Source organism: Hemitrygon akajei, unplaced genomic scaffold (assembly GCF_048418815.1).
Source record: "Hemitrygon akajei unplaced genomic scaffold, sHemAka1.3 Scf000039, whole genome shotgun sequence".
Lineage (NCBI taxonomy): Eukaryota > Metazoa > Chordata > Chondrichthyes > Myliobatiformes > Dasyatidae > Hemitrygon > Hemitrygon akajei.
Window position 1 is genome coordinate 4,055,086 of NW_027331925.1, and position 21,047 is coordinate 4,076,132.

Consider the following 21,047-nt stretch of genomic DNA (forward strand, 5'->3'; position numbering starts at 1 on the left):
ACACAAATATGCCCTGAACCTGCACCCCTCCATATCCTCCGTGTCTCACTGGAATGTTCCAATGCAGAACTCCACATAAATTTGCGCTGAACCTGTACCCCTCCATAACCTCCCTGTCTCACTGGAATGTACCAATGCAGAACTCCACACAAAAATGCCCTGAAACTGTACCCCTCCATAACCTCCCTGTCTCACTGGAACGTACCAATGCTGAACTCCACAAAAATATGCCCTGAACCTGTAGCCCTCCATAACCTCTGTGTCTTACTGGAACGTACCAATGCAGAACTCCACACAAATATGCCCTGAACCTGCACCCCTCCATATCCTCCGTGTTTCACTGGAATGTTCCAATGCAGAACTCCACACAAAAATGCCCAGAACCTGCACCCCTCCATAACCTCCCTGTCTCACTGGAACGTACCAATGCAGAACTCCACAAAAATATGCCCTGAACCTGTACACTCCAAAACCTACCTGTCTCACTGGAACGTATCTATGAAGTACTACACACAAATATGCCATGAACCTGTATCCCTCCATATCATCCGTGTCTCACTGGAATGTACCAATGCAGAACTCCACACAAATATGCCCTGAACCTGTACCCCTCCATAACCTCCCTGTCTCAATGGAACGTACCAATGCAGAACTCCACACAAATATGCCCTGAAACTGTACCCCTCCATAACATCCCTGTCTCACTGGAACGTACTAATACAGAACTCCGCAAAAATATGCCCTGAATATGTACACTCCATAACCTCCCTGTCTCAGTAGAATGTACCAATGCAGAACTCCACACAAAAATGCCCTGAAACTGTAGCCCTCCATAAACTCCCTGTCTCACTGGAACGTACTATTGCAGAACTCCACATAAATATGCCCTGAAACTGTACCCCTCCATAACCTCCCTTTCTCACTGGAACGTACCAATGCAGAAAAACACACAAATATGCACGGAACATGTACACCTACATAACCTCCCTATCTCACTGGAACGTACCAATGCAGAACTCCACACAAATATGCCCTGAACCTGTACCCCTCCATAACCTCCCTGTCTCACTGGAACGTACCAATGCTGAACTCCACAAAAATATGCCCTGAACCTGTAGCCCTCCATAACCTCTGTGTCTCACTGGAACGTACCAATGCAGAACTCCACACAAATATGCCCTGAACCTGCACCCCATCCATATCCTCCGTGTTTCACTGGAATGTTCCAATGCAGAACTCCACACAAAAATGCCCAGAACCTGCACCCCTCCATAACCTCCCTGTCTCACTGGAACGTACCAATGCAGAACTCCACAAAAATATGCCCTGAACCTGTACGCTCCAAAACCTACCTGTCTCACTGGAACGTATCTATGAAGTACTACACACAAATATGCCATGAACCTGTATCCCTCCATATCATCCGTGTCTCACTGGAATGTACCAATGCAGAACTCCACACAAATATGCCCTGAACCTGTACCCCTCCATAACCTCCCTGTCTCAATGGAACGTACCAATGCAGAACTCCACACAAATATGCCCTGAAACTGTACCCCTCCATAACATCCCTGTCTCACTGGAACGTACCAATACAGAACTCCACAAAAATATGCCCTGAATATGTACACTACATAACCTCCCTGTCTCAGTAGAATGTACCAATGCAGAACTCCACACAAAAATGCCCTGAAACTGTAGCCCTCCATAAACTCCCTGTCTCACTGGAACGTACCATTGCAGAACACCACATAAATATGCCCTGAAACTGTACCCCTCCATAACCTCCCTTTCTCACTGGAACGTACCAATGCAGAAAAACACACAAATATGCACGGAACATGTACACCTACATAACCTCCCTATCTCACTGGAACGTACCAATGCAGAACTCCACACAAATATGCCCTCAACCTGTACCCCTCCATAACCTCCCTGTCTCACTGGAACGTACCAATGCAGAACTCCACACAAATATGCCCTGAACCTGCACCCCTCCATATCCTCCGTGTTTCACTGGAATGTTCCAATGCAGAACTCCACACAAAAATGCCCTGAACCTGCACCCCTCCATAACCTCCCTGTCTCACTGGAACGTACCAATGCAGAACTCCACAAAAATATGCCCTGAACCTGTACGCTCCAAAACCTACCTGTCTCACTGGAACGTATCAATGAAGTACTACACACAAATATGCCATGAACCTGTATCCCTCCATATCCTCCGTGTCTCACTGGAATGTACCAATGCAGAACTCCACACAAATATGCCCTGAACCTGTACCCCTCCATAACCTCCCTGTCTCACTGGAACGTACCAATACAGAACTCCACAAAAATATGCCCTGAATATGTACACTCCATAACCTCCCTGTCTCAGTAGAATGTACCAATGCACAACTCCATACAAATATGCCCTGAACCTGTACGCTCCAAAACCTACCTGTCACACTAGAACGTACCAATGAAGAACTCCGCACAAATATGCCATGAACCTGTATCCCTCCATATCTTCTGTGTCTCACTGGAATGTACCAATGCAGAACTCCACACAAATATGCCCTGAACCTGTACAACTCCATAACCACCCTGTCTCACTGGAACGTACCAATGCAGAACTCCACACAAATATGCCCTGAACCTGCACCCCTCCATATCCTCCGTGTCTCACTGGAATGTTCCAATGCAGAACTCCACATAAATATGCCCTGAACCTGTACCCCTCCATAACCTCCCTGTCTCACTGGAATGTACCAATGCAGAACTCCACACAAAAATGCCCTGAAACTGTACCCCTCCATAAACTCCCTGTCTCACTGGAACGTACCATTGCAGAACTCCACATAAATTTGCCCTGAAACTGTACCCCTCCATAACCTCCCTTTCTCACTGGAACGTACCAATGCAGAAAAACACACAAATATGCACGGAACATGTACAACTACATAACCTCCCTATCTCACTGGAACGTACCAATGCAGAACTCCACACAAATATGCCCTGAACCTGTACCCCTCCATAACCTCCCTGTCTCACTGGAACGTACCAATGCTGAACTCCACAAAAATATGCCCTGAACCTGTAGCCCTCCATAACCTCTGTGTCTCACTGGAACGTACCAATGCAGAACTCCACACAAATATGCCCTGAACCTGCACCCCTCCATATCCTCCGTGTTTCACTGGAATGTTCCAATGCCGAACTCTACACAAAAATGCCCAGAACCTGCACCCCTCCATAACCTCCCTGTCTCACTGGAACGTACCAATGCAGAACTCCACAAAAATATGCCCTGAACCTGTACGCTCCAAAACCTACCTGTCTCACTGGAACGTATCTATGAAGTACTACACACAAATATGCCATGAACCTGTATCCCTCCATATCATCCGTGTCTCACTGGAATGTACCAATGCAGAAATCCACACAAATATGCCCTGAACCTGTACCCCTCCATAACCTCCCTGTCTCAATGGAACGTACCAATGCAGAACTCCACACAAATATGCCCTGAAACTGTACCCCTCCATAACATCCCTGTCTCACTGGAACGTACCAATACAGAACTCCACAAAAATATGCCCTGAATATGTACACTCCATAACCTCCCTGTCTCAGTAGAATGTACCAATGCACAACTACATACAAATATGCCCTGAACCTGTACGCTCCAAAACCTACATGTCACACTAGAACGTACCAATGAAGAACTCCGCACAAATATGCCATGAACCTGTATCCCTCCATATCTTCCGTGTCTCACTGGAATGTACCAATGCAGAACTCCACACAAATATGCCCTGAAACTGTACCCCTCAATATCCTCCGTGTCTCACTGGAACGTACCAATGCAGAACTCCACACAAATATGCCCTGAACCTGCACCCCTCCATATCCTCCGTGTCTCACTGGAATGTTCCAATGCAGAACTCCACATAAATTTGCGCTGAACCTGTACCCCTCCATAACCTCCCTGTCTCACTGGAATGTACCAATGCAGAACTCCACACAAAAATGCCCTGAAACTGTACCCCTCCATAAACTCCCTGTCTCACTGGAACGTACCATTGCAGAACTCCACACAAATATGCCCTGAACCTGTACCCCTCCATAACCTCCCTGTCTCACTGGAACGTACCAATGCTGAACTCCACAAAAATATGCCCTGAACCTGTAGCCCTCCATAACCTCTGTGTCTTACTGGAACGTACCAATGCAGAACTCCACACAAATATGCCCTGAACCTGCACCCCTCCATATCCTCCGTGTTTCACTGGAATGTTCCAATGCAGAACTCCACACAAAAATGCCCAGAACCTGCACCCCTCCATAACCTCCCTGTCTCACTGGAACGTACCAATGCAGAACTCCACAAAAATATGCCCTGAACCTGTACGCTCCAAAACCTACCTGTCTCACTGGAACGTATCTATGAAGTACTACACACAAATATGCCATGAACCTGTATCCCTCCATATCATCCGTGTCTCACTGGAATGTACCAATGCAGAACTCCACACAAATATGCCCTGAACCTGTACCCCTCCATAACCTCCCTGTCTCAATGGAACGTACCAATGCAGAACTCCACACAAATATGCCCTGAAACTGTACCCCTCCATAACATCCCTGTCTCACTGGAACGTACTAATACAGAACTCCGCAAAAATATGCCCTGAATATGTACACTCCATAACCTCCCTGTCTCAGTAGAATGTACCAATGCAGAACTCCACACAAAAATGCCCTGAAACTGTAGCCCTCCATAAACTCCCTGTCTCACTGGAACGTACTATTGCAGAACTCCACATAAATATGCCCTGAAACTGTACCCCTCCATAACCTCCCTTTCTCACTGGAACGTACCAATGCAGAAAAACACACAAATATGCACGGAACATGTACACCTACATAACCTCCCTATCTCACTGGAACGTACCAATGCAGAACTCCACACAAATATGCCCTGAACCTGTACCCCTCCATAACCTCCCTGTCTCACTGGAACGTACCAATGCTGAACTCCACAAAAATATGCCCTGAACCTGTAGCCCTCCATAACCTCTGTGTCTCACTGGAACGTACCAATGCAGAACTCCACACAAATATGCCCTGAACCTGCACCCCATCCATATCCTCCGTGTTTCACTGGAATGTTCCAATGCAGAACTCCACACAAAAATGCCCAGAACCTGCACCCCTCCATAACCTCCCTGTCTCACTGGAACGTACCAATGCAGAACTCCACAAAAATATGCCCTGAACCTGTACGCTCCAAAACCTACCTGTCTCACTGGAACGTATCTATGAAGTACTACACACAAATATGCCATGAACCTGTATCCCTCCATATCATCCGTGTCTCACTGGAATGTACCAATGCAGAACTCCACACAAATATGCCCTGAACCTGTACCCCTCCATAACCTCCCTGTCTCAATGGAACGTACCAATGCAGAACTCCACACAAATATGCCCTGAAACTGTACCCCTCCATAACATCCCTGTCTCACTGGAACGTACCAATACAGAACTCCACAAAAATATGCCCTGAATATGTACACTACATAACCTCCCTGTCTCAGTAGAATGTACCAATGCAGAACTCCACACAAAAATGCCCTGAAACTGTAGCCCTCCATAAACTCCCTGTCTCACTGGAACGTACCATTGCAGAACACCACATAAATATGCCCTGAAACTGTACCCCTCCATAACCTCCCTTTCTCACTGGAACGTACCAATGCAGAAAAACACACAAATATGCACGGAACATGTACACCTACATAACCTCCCTATCTCACTGGAACGTACCAATGCAGAACTCCACACAAATATGCCCTCAACCTGTACCCCTCCATAACCTCCCTGTCTCACTGGAACGTACCAATGCAGAACTCCACAAAAATATGCCCTGAACCTGTACCCCTCCATAACCTCAGTGTCTCACTGGAACGTACCAATGCAGAACTCCACACAAATATGCCCTGAACCTGCACCCCTCCATATCCTCCGTGTTTCACTGGAATGTTCCAATGCAGAACTCCACACAAAAATGCCCTGAACCTGCACCCCTCCATAACCTCCCTGTCTCACTGGAACGTACCAATGCAGAACTCCACAAAAATATGCCCTGAACCTGTACGCTCCAAAACCTACCTGTCTCACTGGAACGTATCAATGAAGTACTACACACAAATATGCCATGAACCTGTATCCCTCCATATCCTCCGTGTCTCACTGGAATGTACCAATGCAGAACTCCACACAAATATGCCCTGAACCTGTACCCCTCCATAACCTCCCTGTCTCACTGGAACGTACCAATACAGAACTCCACAAAAATATGCCCTGAATATGTACACTCCATAACCTCCCTGTCTCAGTAGAATGTACCAATGCACAACTCCATACAAATATGCCCTGAACCTGTACGCTCCAAAACCTACCTGTCACACTAGAACGTACCAATGAAGAACTCCGCACAAATATGCCATGAACCTGTATCCCTCCATATCTTCTGTGTCTCACTGGAATGTACCAATGCAGAACTCCACACAAATATGCCCTGAACCTGTACGCCTCCATAACCACCCTGTCTCACTGGAACGTACCAATGCAGAACTCCACACAAATATGCCCTGAACCTGCACCCCTCCATATCCTCCGTGTCTCACTGGAATGTTCCAATGCAGAACTCCACATAAATATGCCCTGAACCTGTACCCCTCCATAACCTCCCTGTCTCACTGGAATGTACCAATGCAGAACTCCACACAAAAATGCCCTGAAACTGTACCCCTCCATAAACTCCCTGTCTCACTGGAACGTACCATTGCAGAACTCCACATAAATTTGCCCTGAAACTGTACCCCTCCATAACCTCCCTTTCTCACTGGAACGTACCAATGCAGAAAAACACACAAATATGCACGGAACATGTACAACTACATAACCTCCCAATCTCACTGGAACGTACCAATGCAGAACTCCACACAAATATGCCCTGAACCTGTACCCCTCCATAACCTCCCTGTCTCACTGGAACGTACCAATGCTGAACTCCACAAAAATATGCCCTGAACCTGTAGCCCTCCATAACCTCTGTGTCTCACTGGAACGTACCAATGCAGAACTCCACACAAATATGCCCTGAACCTGCACCCCTCCATATCCTCCGTGTTTCACTGGAATGTTCCAATGCAGAACTCTACACAAAAATGCCCAGAACCTGCACCCCTCCATAACCTCCCTGTCTCACTGGAACGTACCAATGCAGAACTCCACAAAAATATGCCCTGAACCTGTACGCTCCAAAACCTACCTGTCTCACTGGAACGTATCTATGAAGTACTACACACAAATATGCCATGAACCTGTATCCCTCCATATCATCCGTGTCTCACTGGAATGTACCAATGCAGAAATCCACACAAATATGCCCTGAACCTGTACCCCTCCATAACCTCCCTGTCTCAATGGAACGTACCAATGCAGAACTCCACACAAATATGCCTGAATATGTACCCTCCATAACCTCCCTGTCTCAGTAGAATGTACCAATGCATAACTCCATACAAATATGCCCTGAACCTGTACGCTCCAAAACCTACCTGTCACACTGGAACGTACCAATGAAGAACTCCGCACAAATATGCCATGAACCTGTATCCCTCCATATCCTCCGTGTCTCACTGGAATGTACCAATGCAGAACTCCACACAAATATGCCCTGAACCTGTACGCCTCCATAACCACCCTGTCTCACTGGAATGTACCAATGCAGAACTCCACACAAATATGCCCTGAACCTGTACCCCTCCATAACCTCCCTGTCTCAATGGAACGTACCAATGCAGAACTCCACACAAATATGCCCTGAAACTGTACCCCTCCATAACATCCCTGTCTCACTGGAACGTACTAATACAGAACTCCGCAAAAATATGCCCTGAATATGTACACTCCATAACCTCCCTGTCTCAGTAGAATGTACCAATGCAGAACTCCACACAAAAATGCCCTGAAACTGTAGCCCTCCATAAACTCCCTGTCTCACTGGAACGTACTATTGCAGAACTCCACATAAATATGCCCTGAAACTGTACCCCTCCATAACCTCCCTTTCTCACTGGAACGTACCAATGCAGAAAAACACACAAATATGCACGGAACATGTACACCTACATAACCTCCCTATCTCACTGGAACGTACCAATGCAGAACTCCACACAAATATGCCCTGAACCTGTACCCCTCCATAACCTCCCTGTCTCACTGGAACGTACCAATGCTGAACTCCACAAAAATATGCCCTGAACCTGTAGCCCTCCATAACCTCTGTGTCTCACTGGAACGTACCAATGCAGAACTCCACACAAATATGCCCTGAACCTGCACCCCATCCATATCCTCCGTGTTTCACTGGAATGTTCCAATGCAGAACTCCACACAAAAATGCCCAGAACCTGCACCCCTCCATAACCTCCCTGTCTCACTGGAACGTACCAATGCAGAACTCCACAAAAATATGCCCTGAACCTGTACGCTCCAAAACCTACCTGTCTCACTGGAACGTATCTATGAAGTACTACACACAAATATGCCATGAACCTGTATCCCTCCATATCATCCGTGTCTCACTGGAATGTACCAATGCAGAACTCCACACAAATATGCCCTGAACCTGTACCCCTCCATAACCTCCCTGTCTCAATGGAACGTACCAATGCAGAACTCCACACAAATATGCCCTGAAACTGTACCCCTCCATAACATCCCTGTCTCACTGGAACGTACCAATACAGAACTCCACAAAAATATGCCCTGAATATGTACACTACATAACCTCCCTGTCTCAGTAGAATGTACCAATGCAGAACTCCACACAAAAATGCCCTGAAACTGTAGCCCTCCATAAACTCCCTGTCTCACTGGAACGTACCATTGCAGAACACCACATAAATATGCCCTGAAACTGTACCCCTCCATAACCTCCCTTTCTCACTGGAACGTACCAATGCAGAAAAACACACAAATATGCACGGAACATGTACACCTACATAACCTCCCTATCTCACTGGAACGTACCAATGCAGAACTCCACACAAATATGCCCTCAACCTGTACCCCTCCATAACCTCCCTGTCTCACTGGAACGTACCAATGCAGAACTCCACAAAAATATGCCCTGAACCTGTACCCCTCCATAACCTCAGTGTCTCACTGGAACGTACCAATGCAGAACTCCACACAAATATGCCCTGAACCTGCACCCCTCCATATCCTCCGTGTTTCACTGGAATGTTCCAATGCAGAACTCCACACAAAAATGCCCTGAACCTGCACCCCTCCATAACCTCCCTGTCTCACTGGAACGTACCAATGCAGAACTCCACAAAAATATGCCCTGAACCTGTACGCTCCAAAACCTACCTGTCTCACTGGAACGTATCAATGAAGTACTACACACAAATATGCCATGAACCTGTATCCCTCCATATCCTCCGTGTCTCACTGGAATGTACCAATGCAGAACTCCACACAAATATGCCCTGAACCTGTACCCCTCCATAACCTCCCTGTCTCACTGGAACGTACCAATACAGAACTCCACAAAAATATGCCCTGAATATGTACACTCCATAACCTCCCTGTCTCAGTAGAATGTACCAATGCACAACTCCATACAAATATGCCCTGAACCTGTACGCTCCAAAACCTACCTGTCACACTAGAACGTACCAATGAAGAACTCCGCACAAATATGCCATGAACCTGTATCCCTCCATATCTTCTGTGTCTCACTGGAATGTACCAATGCAGAACTCCACACAAATATGCCCTGAACCTGTACGCCTCCATAACCACCCTGTCTCACTGGAACGTACCAATGCAGAACTCCACACAAATATGCCCTGAACCTGCACCCCTCCATATCCTCCGTGTCTCACTGGAATGTTCCAATGCAGAACTCCACATAAATATGCCCTGAACCTGTACCCCTCCATAACCTCCCTGTCTCACTGGAATGTACCAATGCAGAACTCCACACAAAAATGCCCTGAAACTGTACCCCTCCATAAACTCCCTGTCTCACTGGAACGTACCATTGCAGAACTCCACATAAATTTGCCCTGAAACTGTACCCCTCCATAACCTCCCTTTCTCACTGGAACGTACCAATGCAGAAAAACACACAAATATGCACGGAACATGTACAACTACATAACCTCCCAATCTCACTGGAACGTACCAATGCAGAACTCCACACAAATATGCCCTGAACCTGTACCCCTCCATAACCTCCCTGTCTCACTGGAACGTACCAATGCTGAACTCCACAAAAATATGCCCTGAACCTGTAGCCCTCCATAACCTCTGTGTCTCACTGGAACGTACCAATGCAGAACTCCACACAAATATGCCCTGAACCTGCACCCCTCCATATCCTCCGTGTTTCACTGGAATGTTCCAATGCAGAACTCTACACAAAAATGCCCAGAACCTGCACCCCTCCATAACCTCCCTGTCTCACTGGAACGTACCAATGCAGAACTCCACAAAAATATGCCCTGAACCTGTACGCTCCAAAACCTACCTGTCTCACTGGAACGTATCTATGAAGTACTACACACAAATATGCCATGAACCTGTATCCCTCCATATCATCCGTGTCTCACTGGAATGTACCAATGCAGAAATCCACACAAATATGCCCTGAACCTGTACCCCTCCATAACCTCCCTGTCTCAATGGAACGTACCAATGCAGAACTCCACACAAATATGCCTGAATATGTACCCTCCATAACCTCCCTGTCTCAGTAGAATGTACCAATGCATAACTCCATACAAATATGCCCTGAACCTGTACGCTCCAAAACCTACCTGTCACACTGGAACGTACCAATGAAGAACTCCGCACAAATATGCCATGAACCTGTATCCCTCCATATCCTCCGTGTCTCACTGGAATGTACCAATGCAGAACTCCACACAAATATGCCCTGAACCTGTACGCCTCCATAACCACCCTGTCTCACTGGAACGTAACAATGCAGAACTCCACACAAATATGCCCTAAAACTGTACCCCTCAATATCCTCCGTGTCTCACTGGAATGTTCCACTGCGGAACTCCACATAAATATGCCCTGAACCTGTACCCCTGCATAACCTCAGTGTCTCACTGGAACGTACCAATGCAGAACTCCACACAAATATGCCCTGAACCTGCACCCCTCCATATCCTCCGTGTCTCACTGGAATGTTCCAATGCAAAACTCCACATAAATATGCACTGAACCTGTACCCCTCCATAACCTCCCTGTCTCACTGGAATGTACCAATGCAGAACTCCACACAAAAATGCCCTGAAACTGTAGCCCTCCATAAACTCCCTGTCTCACTGGAACGTACAATTGCAGAACTCCACATAAGTATGCCCTGAAACTGTACCCCTCCATAACCTCCCTTTCTCACTGGAACGTACCAATGCAGAAAAACACACAAATATGCACGGAACATGTACACCTACATAACCTCCCTATCTCACTGGAACGTACCAATGCAGAACTCCACACAAATATGCCCTGAACCTGTACCCCTCCATAACCTCCCTGTCTCACTGGAACGTACCAATGCAGAACTCCACACAAATATGCCCTTAACCTGCACCCCTCCATATCCTCCGTGTTTCACTGGAATGTTCCAATGCAGAACTCCACACAAAAATACCCTGAACCTGCACCCCTCCATAACCTCCCTGTCTCACTGGAACGTACCAATGCAGAACTCCACAAAAATATGCCCTGAACCTGTACGCTCCAAAACCTACCTGTCTCACTGGAACGTATCAATGAAGTACTCCGCACAAATATGCCATGAACCTGTATCCCTCCATATCTTCCGTGTCTCACTGGAATGTACCAATGCAGAACTCCACACAAATATGCCCTGAAACTGTACCCCTCAATATCCTCCGTGTCTCACTGGAACGTACCAATGCAGAACTCCACACAAATATGCCCTGAACCTGCACCCCTCCATATCCTCCGTGTCTCACTGGAATGTTCCAATGCAGAACTCCACATAAATTTGCGCTGAACCTGTACCCCTCCATAACCTCCCTGTCTCACTGGAATGTACCAATGCAGAACTCCACACAAAAATGCCCTGAAACTGTACCCCTCCATAAACTCCCTGTCTCACTGGAACGTACCATTGCAGAACTCCACACAAATATGCCCTGAACCTGTACCCCTCCATAACCTCCCTGTCTCACTGGAACGTACCAATGCTGAACTCCACAAAAATATGCCCTGAACCTGTAGCCCTCCATAACCTCTGTGTCTTACTGGAACGTACCAATGCAGAACTCCACACAAATATGCCCTGAACCTGCACCCCTCCATATCCTCCGTGTTTCACTGGAATGTTCCAATGCGGAACTCCACACAAAAATGCCCAGAACCTGCACCCCTCCATAACCTCCCTGTCTCACTGGAACGTACCAATGCAGAACTCCACAAAAATATGCCCTGAACCTGTACGCTCCAAAACCTACCTGTCTCACTGGAACGTATCTATGAAGTACTACACACAAATATGCCATGAACCTGTATCCCTCCATATCATCCGTGTCTCACTGGAATGTACCAATGCAGAACTCCACACAAATATGCCCTGAACCTGTACCCCTCCATAACCTCCCTGTCTCAATGGAACGTACCAATGCAGAACTCCACACAAATATGCCCTGAAACTGTACCCCTCCATAACATCCCTGTCTCACTGGAACGTACTAATACAGAACTCCGCAAAAATATGCCCTGAATATGTACACTCCATAACCTCCCTGTCTCAGTAGAATGTACCAATGCAGAACTCCACACAAAAATGCCCTGAAACTGTAGCCCTCCATAAACTCCCTGTCTCACTGGAACGTACCATTGCAGAACACCACATAAATATGCCCTGAAACTGTACCCCTCCATAACCTCCCTTTCTCACTGGAACGTACCAATGCAGAAAAACACACAAATATGCACGGAACATGTACACCTACATAACCTCCCTATCTCACTGGAACGTACCAATGCAGAACTCCACACAAATATGCCCTGAACCTGTACCCCTCCATAACCTCCCTGTCTCACTGGAACGTACCAATGCAGAACTCCACAAAAATATGCCCTGAACCTGTACCCCTCCATAACCTCAGTGTCTCACTGGAACGTACCAATGCAGAACTCCACACAAATATGCCCTGAACCTGCACCCCTCCATATCCTCCGTGTTTCACTGGAATGTTCCAATGCAGAACTCCACACAAAAATGCCCTGAACCTGCACCCCTCCATAACCTCCCTGTCTCACTGGAACGTACCAATGCAGAACTCCACAAAAATATGCCCTGAACCTGTACGCTCCAAAACCTACCTGTCTCACTGGAACGTATCAATGAAGTACTACACACAAATATGCCATGAACCTGTATCCCTCCATATCCTCCGTGTCTCACTGGAATGTACCAATGCAGAACTCCACACAAATATGCCCTGAACCTGTACCCCTCCATAACCTCCCTGTCTCACTGGAACGTACCAATACAGAACTCCACAAAAATATGCCCTGAATATGTACACTCCATAACCTCCCTGTCTCAGTAGAATGTACCAATGCACAACTCCATACAAATATGCCCTGAACCTGTACGCTCCAAAACCTACCTGTCACACTAGAACGTACCAATGAAGAACTCCGCACAAATATGCCATGAACCTGTATCCCTCCATATCTTCCGTGTCTCACTGGAATGTACCAATGCAGAACTCCACACAAATATGCCCTGAACCTGTACGCCTCCATAACCACCCTGTCTCACTGGAACGTACCAATGCAGAACTCCACACAAATATGCCCTGAACCTGCACCCCTCCATATCCTCCGTGTCTCACTGGAATGTTCCAATGCAGAACTCCACATAAATATGCCCTGAACCTGTACCCCTCCATAACCTCCCTGTCTCACTGGAATGTACCAATGCAGAACTCCACACAAAAATGCCCTGAAACTGTACCCCTCCATAAACTCCCTGTCTCACTGGAACGTACCATTGCAGAACTCCACATAAATTTGCCCTGAAACTGTACCCCTCCATAACCTCCCTTTCTCACTGGAACGTACCAATGCAGAAAAACACACAAATATGCACGGAACATGTACAACTACATAACCTCCCTATCTCACTGGAACGTACCAATGCAGAACTCCACACAAATATGCCCTGAACCTGTACCCCTCCATAACCTCCCTGTCTCACTGGAACGTACCAATGCTGAACTCCACAAAAATATGCCCTGAACCTGTAGCCCTCCATAACCTCTGTGTCTCACTGGAACGTACCAATGCAGAACTCCACACAAATATGCCCTGAACCTGCACCCCTCCATATCCTCCGTGTTTCACTGGAATGTTCCAATGCAGAACTCTACACAAAAATGCCCAGAACCTGCACCCCTCCATAACCTCCCTGTCTCACTGGAACGTACCAATGCAGAACTCCACAAAAATATGCCCTGAACCTGTACGCTCCAAAACCTACCTGTCTCACTGGAACGTATCTATGAAGTACTACACACAAATATGCCATGAACCTGTATCCCTCCATATCATCCGTGTCTCACTGGAATGTACCAATGCAGAAATCCACACAAATATGCCCTGAACCTGTACCCCTCCATAACCTCCCTGTCTCAATGGAACGTACCAATGCAGAACTCCACACAAATATGCCCTGAAACTGTACCCCTCCATAACATCCCTGTCTCACTGGAACGTACCAATACAGAACTCCACAAAAATATGCCTGAATATGTACACTCCATAACCTCCCTGTCTCAGTAGAATGTACCAATGCAGAACTCCACACAAAAATGCCCTGAAACTGTAGCCCTCCATAAACTCCCTGTCTCACTGGAACGTACCATTGCAGAACTCCACATAAATATGCCCTGAAACTGTACCCCTCCATAACCTCCCTTTCTCACTGGAACGTACCAATGCAGAACTCCACACAAATATGCCCTGAACCTGTACCCCTCCATAACCTCCCTGTCTCACTGGAACGTACCAATGCAGAACTCCACAAAAATATGCCCTGAACCTGTACCCCTCCATAACCTCAGTGTCTCACTGGAACGTACCATTGCAGAACTCCACACAAATATGCCCTGAACCTGTAGCCCTCCATATCCTCCGTGTTTCACTGGAATTTTCCAATGCAGAACTCCACACAAAAATGCCCAGAACCTGCACCCCTCCATAACCTCCCTGTCTCACTGGAACGTACCAATGCAGAACTCCACAAAAATATGCCCTGAACCTGTACGCTCCAAAACCTACCTGTCTCACTGGAACGTATCAATGAAGTACTACACACAAATATGCCATGAACCTGTATCCCTCCATATCCTCCGTGTCTCACTGGAATGTACCAATGCAGAACTCCACACAAATATGCCCTGAACCTGTACCCCTCCATAACCTCCCTGTCTCACTGGAACCTACCAATGCAGAACTCCACACAAATATGCCCTGAAACTGTACCGCTCCATAACATCCCTGTCTCACTGGAACGTACCAATACAGAACTCCACAAAAATATGCCCTGAATATGTACACTCCATAACCTCCCTGTCTCAGTAGAATGTACCAATGCACAACTCCATACAAATATGCCCTGAACCTGTACGCTCCAAAACATACCTGTCACACTAGAACGTACCAATGAAGAACTCCGCTCAAATATGCCATGAACCTGTATCCCTCCATATCTTCCGTGTCTCACTGGAATGTACCAATGCAGAACTCCACACAAATATGCCCTGAACCTGTACGCCTCCATAACCACCCTGTCTCACTGGAACGTACCAATGCAGAACTCCACACAAATATGCCCTGAACCTGCACCCCTCCATATCCTCCGTGTCTCACTGGAATGTTCCAATGCAGAACTCCACATAAATATGCCCTGAACCTGTACCCCTCCATAACCTCCCTGTCTCACTGGAATGTACCAATGCAGAACTCCACACAAAAATGCCCTGAAACTGTACCCCTCCATAAACTCCCTGTCTCACTGGAACGTACCATTGCAGAAATCCACATAAATTTGCCCTGAAACTGTACCCCTCCATAACCTCCCTTTCTCACTGGAACGTACCAATGCAGAAAAACACACAAATATGCACGGAACATGTACACCTACATAACCTCCCTATCTCACTGGAACGTACCAATGCAGAACTCCACACAAATATGCCCTGAACCTGTACCCCTCAATAACCTCCCTGTCTCACTGGAACGTACGAATGCAGAACTCCACAAAAATATGCCCTGAACCTGTAGCCCTCCATAACCTCAGTGTCTCACTGGAACGTACCAATGCAGAACTCCACGCAAATATGCCCTGAACCTGCACCCCTCCATATCCTCCGTGTTTCACTGGAATGTTCCAATGCAGAACTCCACACAAAAATGCCCTGAACCTGCACCCCTCCATAACCTCCCTGTCTCACTGGAACGTACCAATGCAGAACTCCACAAAAATATGCCCTGAACCTGTACCCCTCCAATACCTCCCTTTCTCACTGGAACGTACCAATGCAGAAAAACACACAAATATGCACGGAACATGTACACCTACATAACCTCCCTATCTCACTGGAACGTACCAATGCAGAACTCCACACAAATATGCCCTGAACCTGTACCCCTCCATAACCTCCCTGTCTCACTGGAACGTACCAATGCAGAACTCCACAAAAATATGCCCTGAACCTGTACCCCTCCATAACCTCAGTGTCTCACTGGAACGTACCAATGCAGAACTCCACACAAATATGCCCTGAACCTGCACCCCTCCATATCCTCCGTGTTTCACTGGAATGTTCCAATGCAGAACTCCACACAAAAATGCCCTGAACCTGCAACCCTCCATAACCTCCCTGTCTCACTGGAACGTACCAATGCAGAACTCCACAAAAATATGCCCTGAACCTGTACGCTCCAAAACCTACCTGTCTCACTGGAACGTATCAATGAAGTACTACACACAAATATGCCATGAACCTGTATCCCTCCATATCCTCCGTGTCTCACTGGAATGTACCAATGCAGAACTCCACACAAATATGCCCTGAACCTGCACCCCTCCATAACCTCCCTGTCTCACTGGAACGTACCAATGCAGAACTCCACAAAAATATGCCCTGAACATGTACGCTCCAAAACCTACCTGTCTCACTGGAACGTATCAATGAAGTACTACACACAAATATGCCATGAACCTGTATCCCTCCATATCCTCCGTGTCTCACTGGAATGTACCAATGCAGAACTCCACACAAATATGCCCTGAACCTGTACCCCTCCATAACCTCCCTGTTTCACTGGAACGTACCAATTCAGAACTCCACACAAATATGCCCTGAAACTGTACCCCTCCATAACATCCCTGTCTCACTGGAACGTACCAATACAGAACTCCACAAAAATATGCCCTGAATATGTACACTCCATAACCTCCCTGTCTCAGTAGAATGTACCAATGCACAACTCCATGCAAATATGCCCTGAACATGTACGCTTCAAAACCTACATGTCACACTAGAACGTACCAATGAAGAACTCCGCACAAATATGCCATGAACCTGTATCCCTCCATATCTTCCGTGTCTCACTGGAATGTACCAATGCAGAACTCCACACAAATATGCCCTGAACCTGTACGCCTCCATAACCACCCTGTCTCACTGGAACGTACCAATGCTGAACTCCACAAAAATATGCCCTGAACCTGTAGCCCTCCATAACCTCTGTGTCTCACTGGAACGTACCAATGCAGAACTCCACACAAATATGCCCTGAACCTGCACCCCTCCATATCCTCCGTGTTTCACTGGAATGTTCCAATGCAGAACTCCACACAAAAATGCCCAGAACCTGCACCCCTCCATAACCTCCCTGTCTCACTGGAACGTACCAATGCAGAACTCCACAAAAATATGCCCTGAACCTGTACGCTCCAAAACCTACCTGTCTCACTGGAACGTATCTATGAAGTACTACACACAAATATGCCATGAACCTGTATCCCTCCATATCATCCGTGTCTCACTGGAATGTACCAATGCAGAACTCCACACTAATATGCCCTGAACCTGTACCCCTCCATAACCTCCCTGTCTCAATGGAACGTACCAATGCAGAACTCCACACAAATATGCCCTGAAACTGTACCCCTCCATAACATCCCTGTCTCACTGGAACGTACCAATACAGAACTCCACAAAAATATGCCCTGAATATGTACACTCCATAACCTCCCTGTCTCAGTAGAATGTACCAATGCAGAACTCCACACAAAAATGCCCTGAAACTGTAGCCCTCCATAAACTCCCTGTCTCACTGGAACGTACCATTGCAGAACTCCACATAAATATGCCCTGAAACTGTACCCCTCCATAACCTCCCTTTCTCACTGGAACGTACCAATGCAGAAAAACACACAAATATGCACGGAACATGTACACCTACATAACCTCCCTATCTCACTGGAACGTACCAATGCAGAACTCCAAACAAATATGCCCTGAACCTGTACCCCTCCATAACCTCCCTGTCTCACTGGAACGTACCAATTCTGAACTCCACAAAAATATGCCCTGAACCTGTAGCCCTCCATAACCTCAGTGTCTCACTGGAACGTACCAATGCAGAACTCCACACAAATATGCCCTGAACCTGCACCCCTCCATATCCTCCGTGTTTCACTGGAATGTTCCAATGCAGAACTCCACACAAAAATGCCCTGAACCTGCACCCCTCCATAACCTCCCTGTCTCACTGGAACGTACCAATGCAGAACTCCACAAAAATATGCCCTGAACCTGTACGCTCCAAAACCTACCTGTCTCACTGGAACGTATCAATGAAGTACTACACACAAATATGCCATGAACCTGTATCCCTCCATATCATCCGTGTCTCACTGGAATGTACCAATGCAGAACTCCACACAAATATGCCCTGAACCTGTACCCCTCCATAACCTCCCTGTCTCAATGGAACGTACCAATGCAGAACTCCACACAAATATGCCCTGAAACTGTACCCCTCCATAACATCCCTGTCTCACTGGAACGTACCAATACAGAACTCCACAAAAATATGCCCTGAATATGTACACTCCATAACCTCCCTGTCTCAGTAGAATGTACCAATGCAGAACTCCACACAAAAATGCCCTGAAACTGTAGCCCTCCATAAACTCCCTGTCTCACTGGAACGTACCATTGCAGAACTCCACATAAATATGCCCTGAAACTGTACCCCTCCATAACCTCCCTTTCTCACTGGAACGTACCAATGCAGAAAAACACACAAATATGCACGGAACATGTACACCTACATAACCTCCCTATCTCACTGGAACGTACCAATGCAGAACTCCACACAAATATGCCCTGAACCTGTACCCCTCCATAACTTCCCTGTCTCACTGGAACGTACCAATGCAGAACTCCACAAAAATATGCCCTGAACCTGTACCCCTCCATAACCTCAGTGTCTCACTGGAACGTACCAATGCAGAACTCCACACAAATATGCCCTGAACCTGCACCCCTCCATATCCTCCGTGTTTCACTGGAATGTTCCAATGCAGAACTCCACACAAAAATGCCCTGAACCTGCACCCCTCCATAACCTCCCTGTCTCACTGGAACGTACCAATGCAGAACTCCACAAAAATATGCCCTGAACCTGTACGCTCCAAAACCTACCTGTCTCACTGGAACGTATCAATGAAGTACTACACACAAATATGCCATGAACCTGTATCCCTCCATATCCTCCGTGTCTCACTGGAATGTACCAATGCAGAACTCCACACAAATATGCCCTGAACCTGCACCCCTCCATAACCTCCGTGTCTCACTGGAATGTTCCAATGCAGAACTCCACATAAATATGCCCTGAACCTGTACCCCTCCATAACCTCCCTGTCTCACTGGAACGTACCATTGCAGAAATCCACATAAATTTGCCCTGAAACTGTACCCCTCCATAACCTCCCTTTCTCACTGGAACGTACCAATGCAGAAAAACACACAAATATGCACGGAACATGTACACCTACATAACCTCCCTATCTCACTGGAACGTACCAATGCAGAACTCCACACAAATATGCCCTGAACCTGTACCCCTCAATAACCTCCCTGTCTCACTGGAACGTACGAATGCAGAACTCCACAAAAATATGCCCTGAACCTGTAGCCCTCCATAACCTCAGTGTCTCACTGGAACGTACCAATGCAGAACTCCACGCAAATATGCCCTGAACCTGCACCCCTCCATATCCTCCGTGTTTCACTGGAATGTTCCAATGCAGAACTCCACACAAAAATGCCCTGAACCTGCACCCCTCCATAACCTCCCTGTCTCACTGGAACGTACCAATGCAGAACTCCACAAAAATATGCCCTGAACCTGTACCCCTCCAATACCTCCCTTTCTCACTGGAACGTACCAATGCAGAAAAACACACAAATATGCACGGAACATGTACACCTACATAACCTCCCTATCTCACTGGAACGTACCAATGCAGAACTCCACACAAATATGCCCTGAACCTGTACCCCTCCATAACCTCCCTGTCTCACTGGAACGTACCAATGCAGAACTCCACAAAAATATGCCCTGAACCTGTACCCCTCCATAACCTCAGTGTCTCACTGGAACGTACCAATGCAGAACTCCACACAAATATGCCCTGAACCTGCACCCCTCCATATCCTCCGTGTTTCACTGGAATGTTCCAATGCAGAACTCCACACAAAAATGCCCTGAACCTGCAACCCTCCATAACCTCCCTGTCTCACTGGAACGTACCAATGCAGAACTCCACAAAAATATGCCCTGAACCTGTACGCTCCAAAACCTACCTGTCTCACTGGAACGTATCAATGAAGTACTAC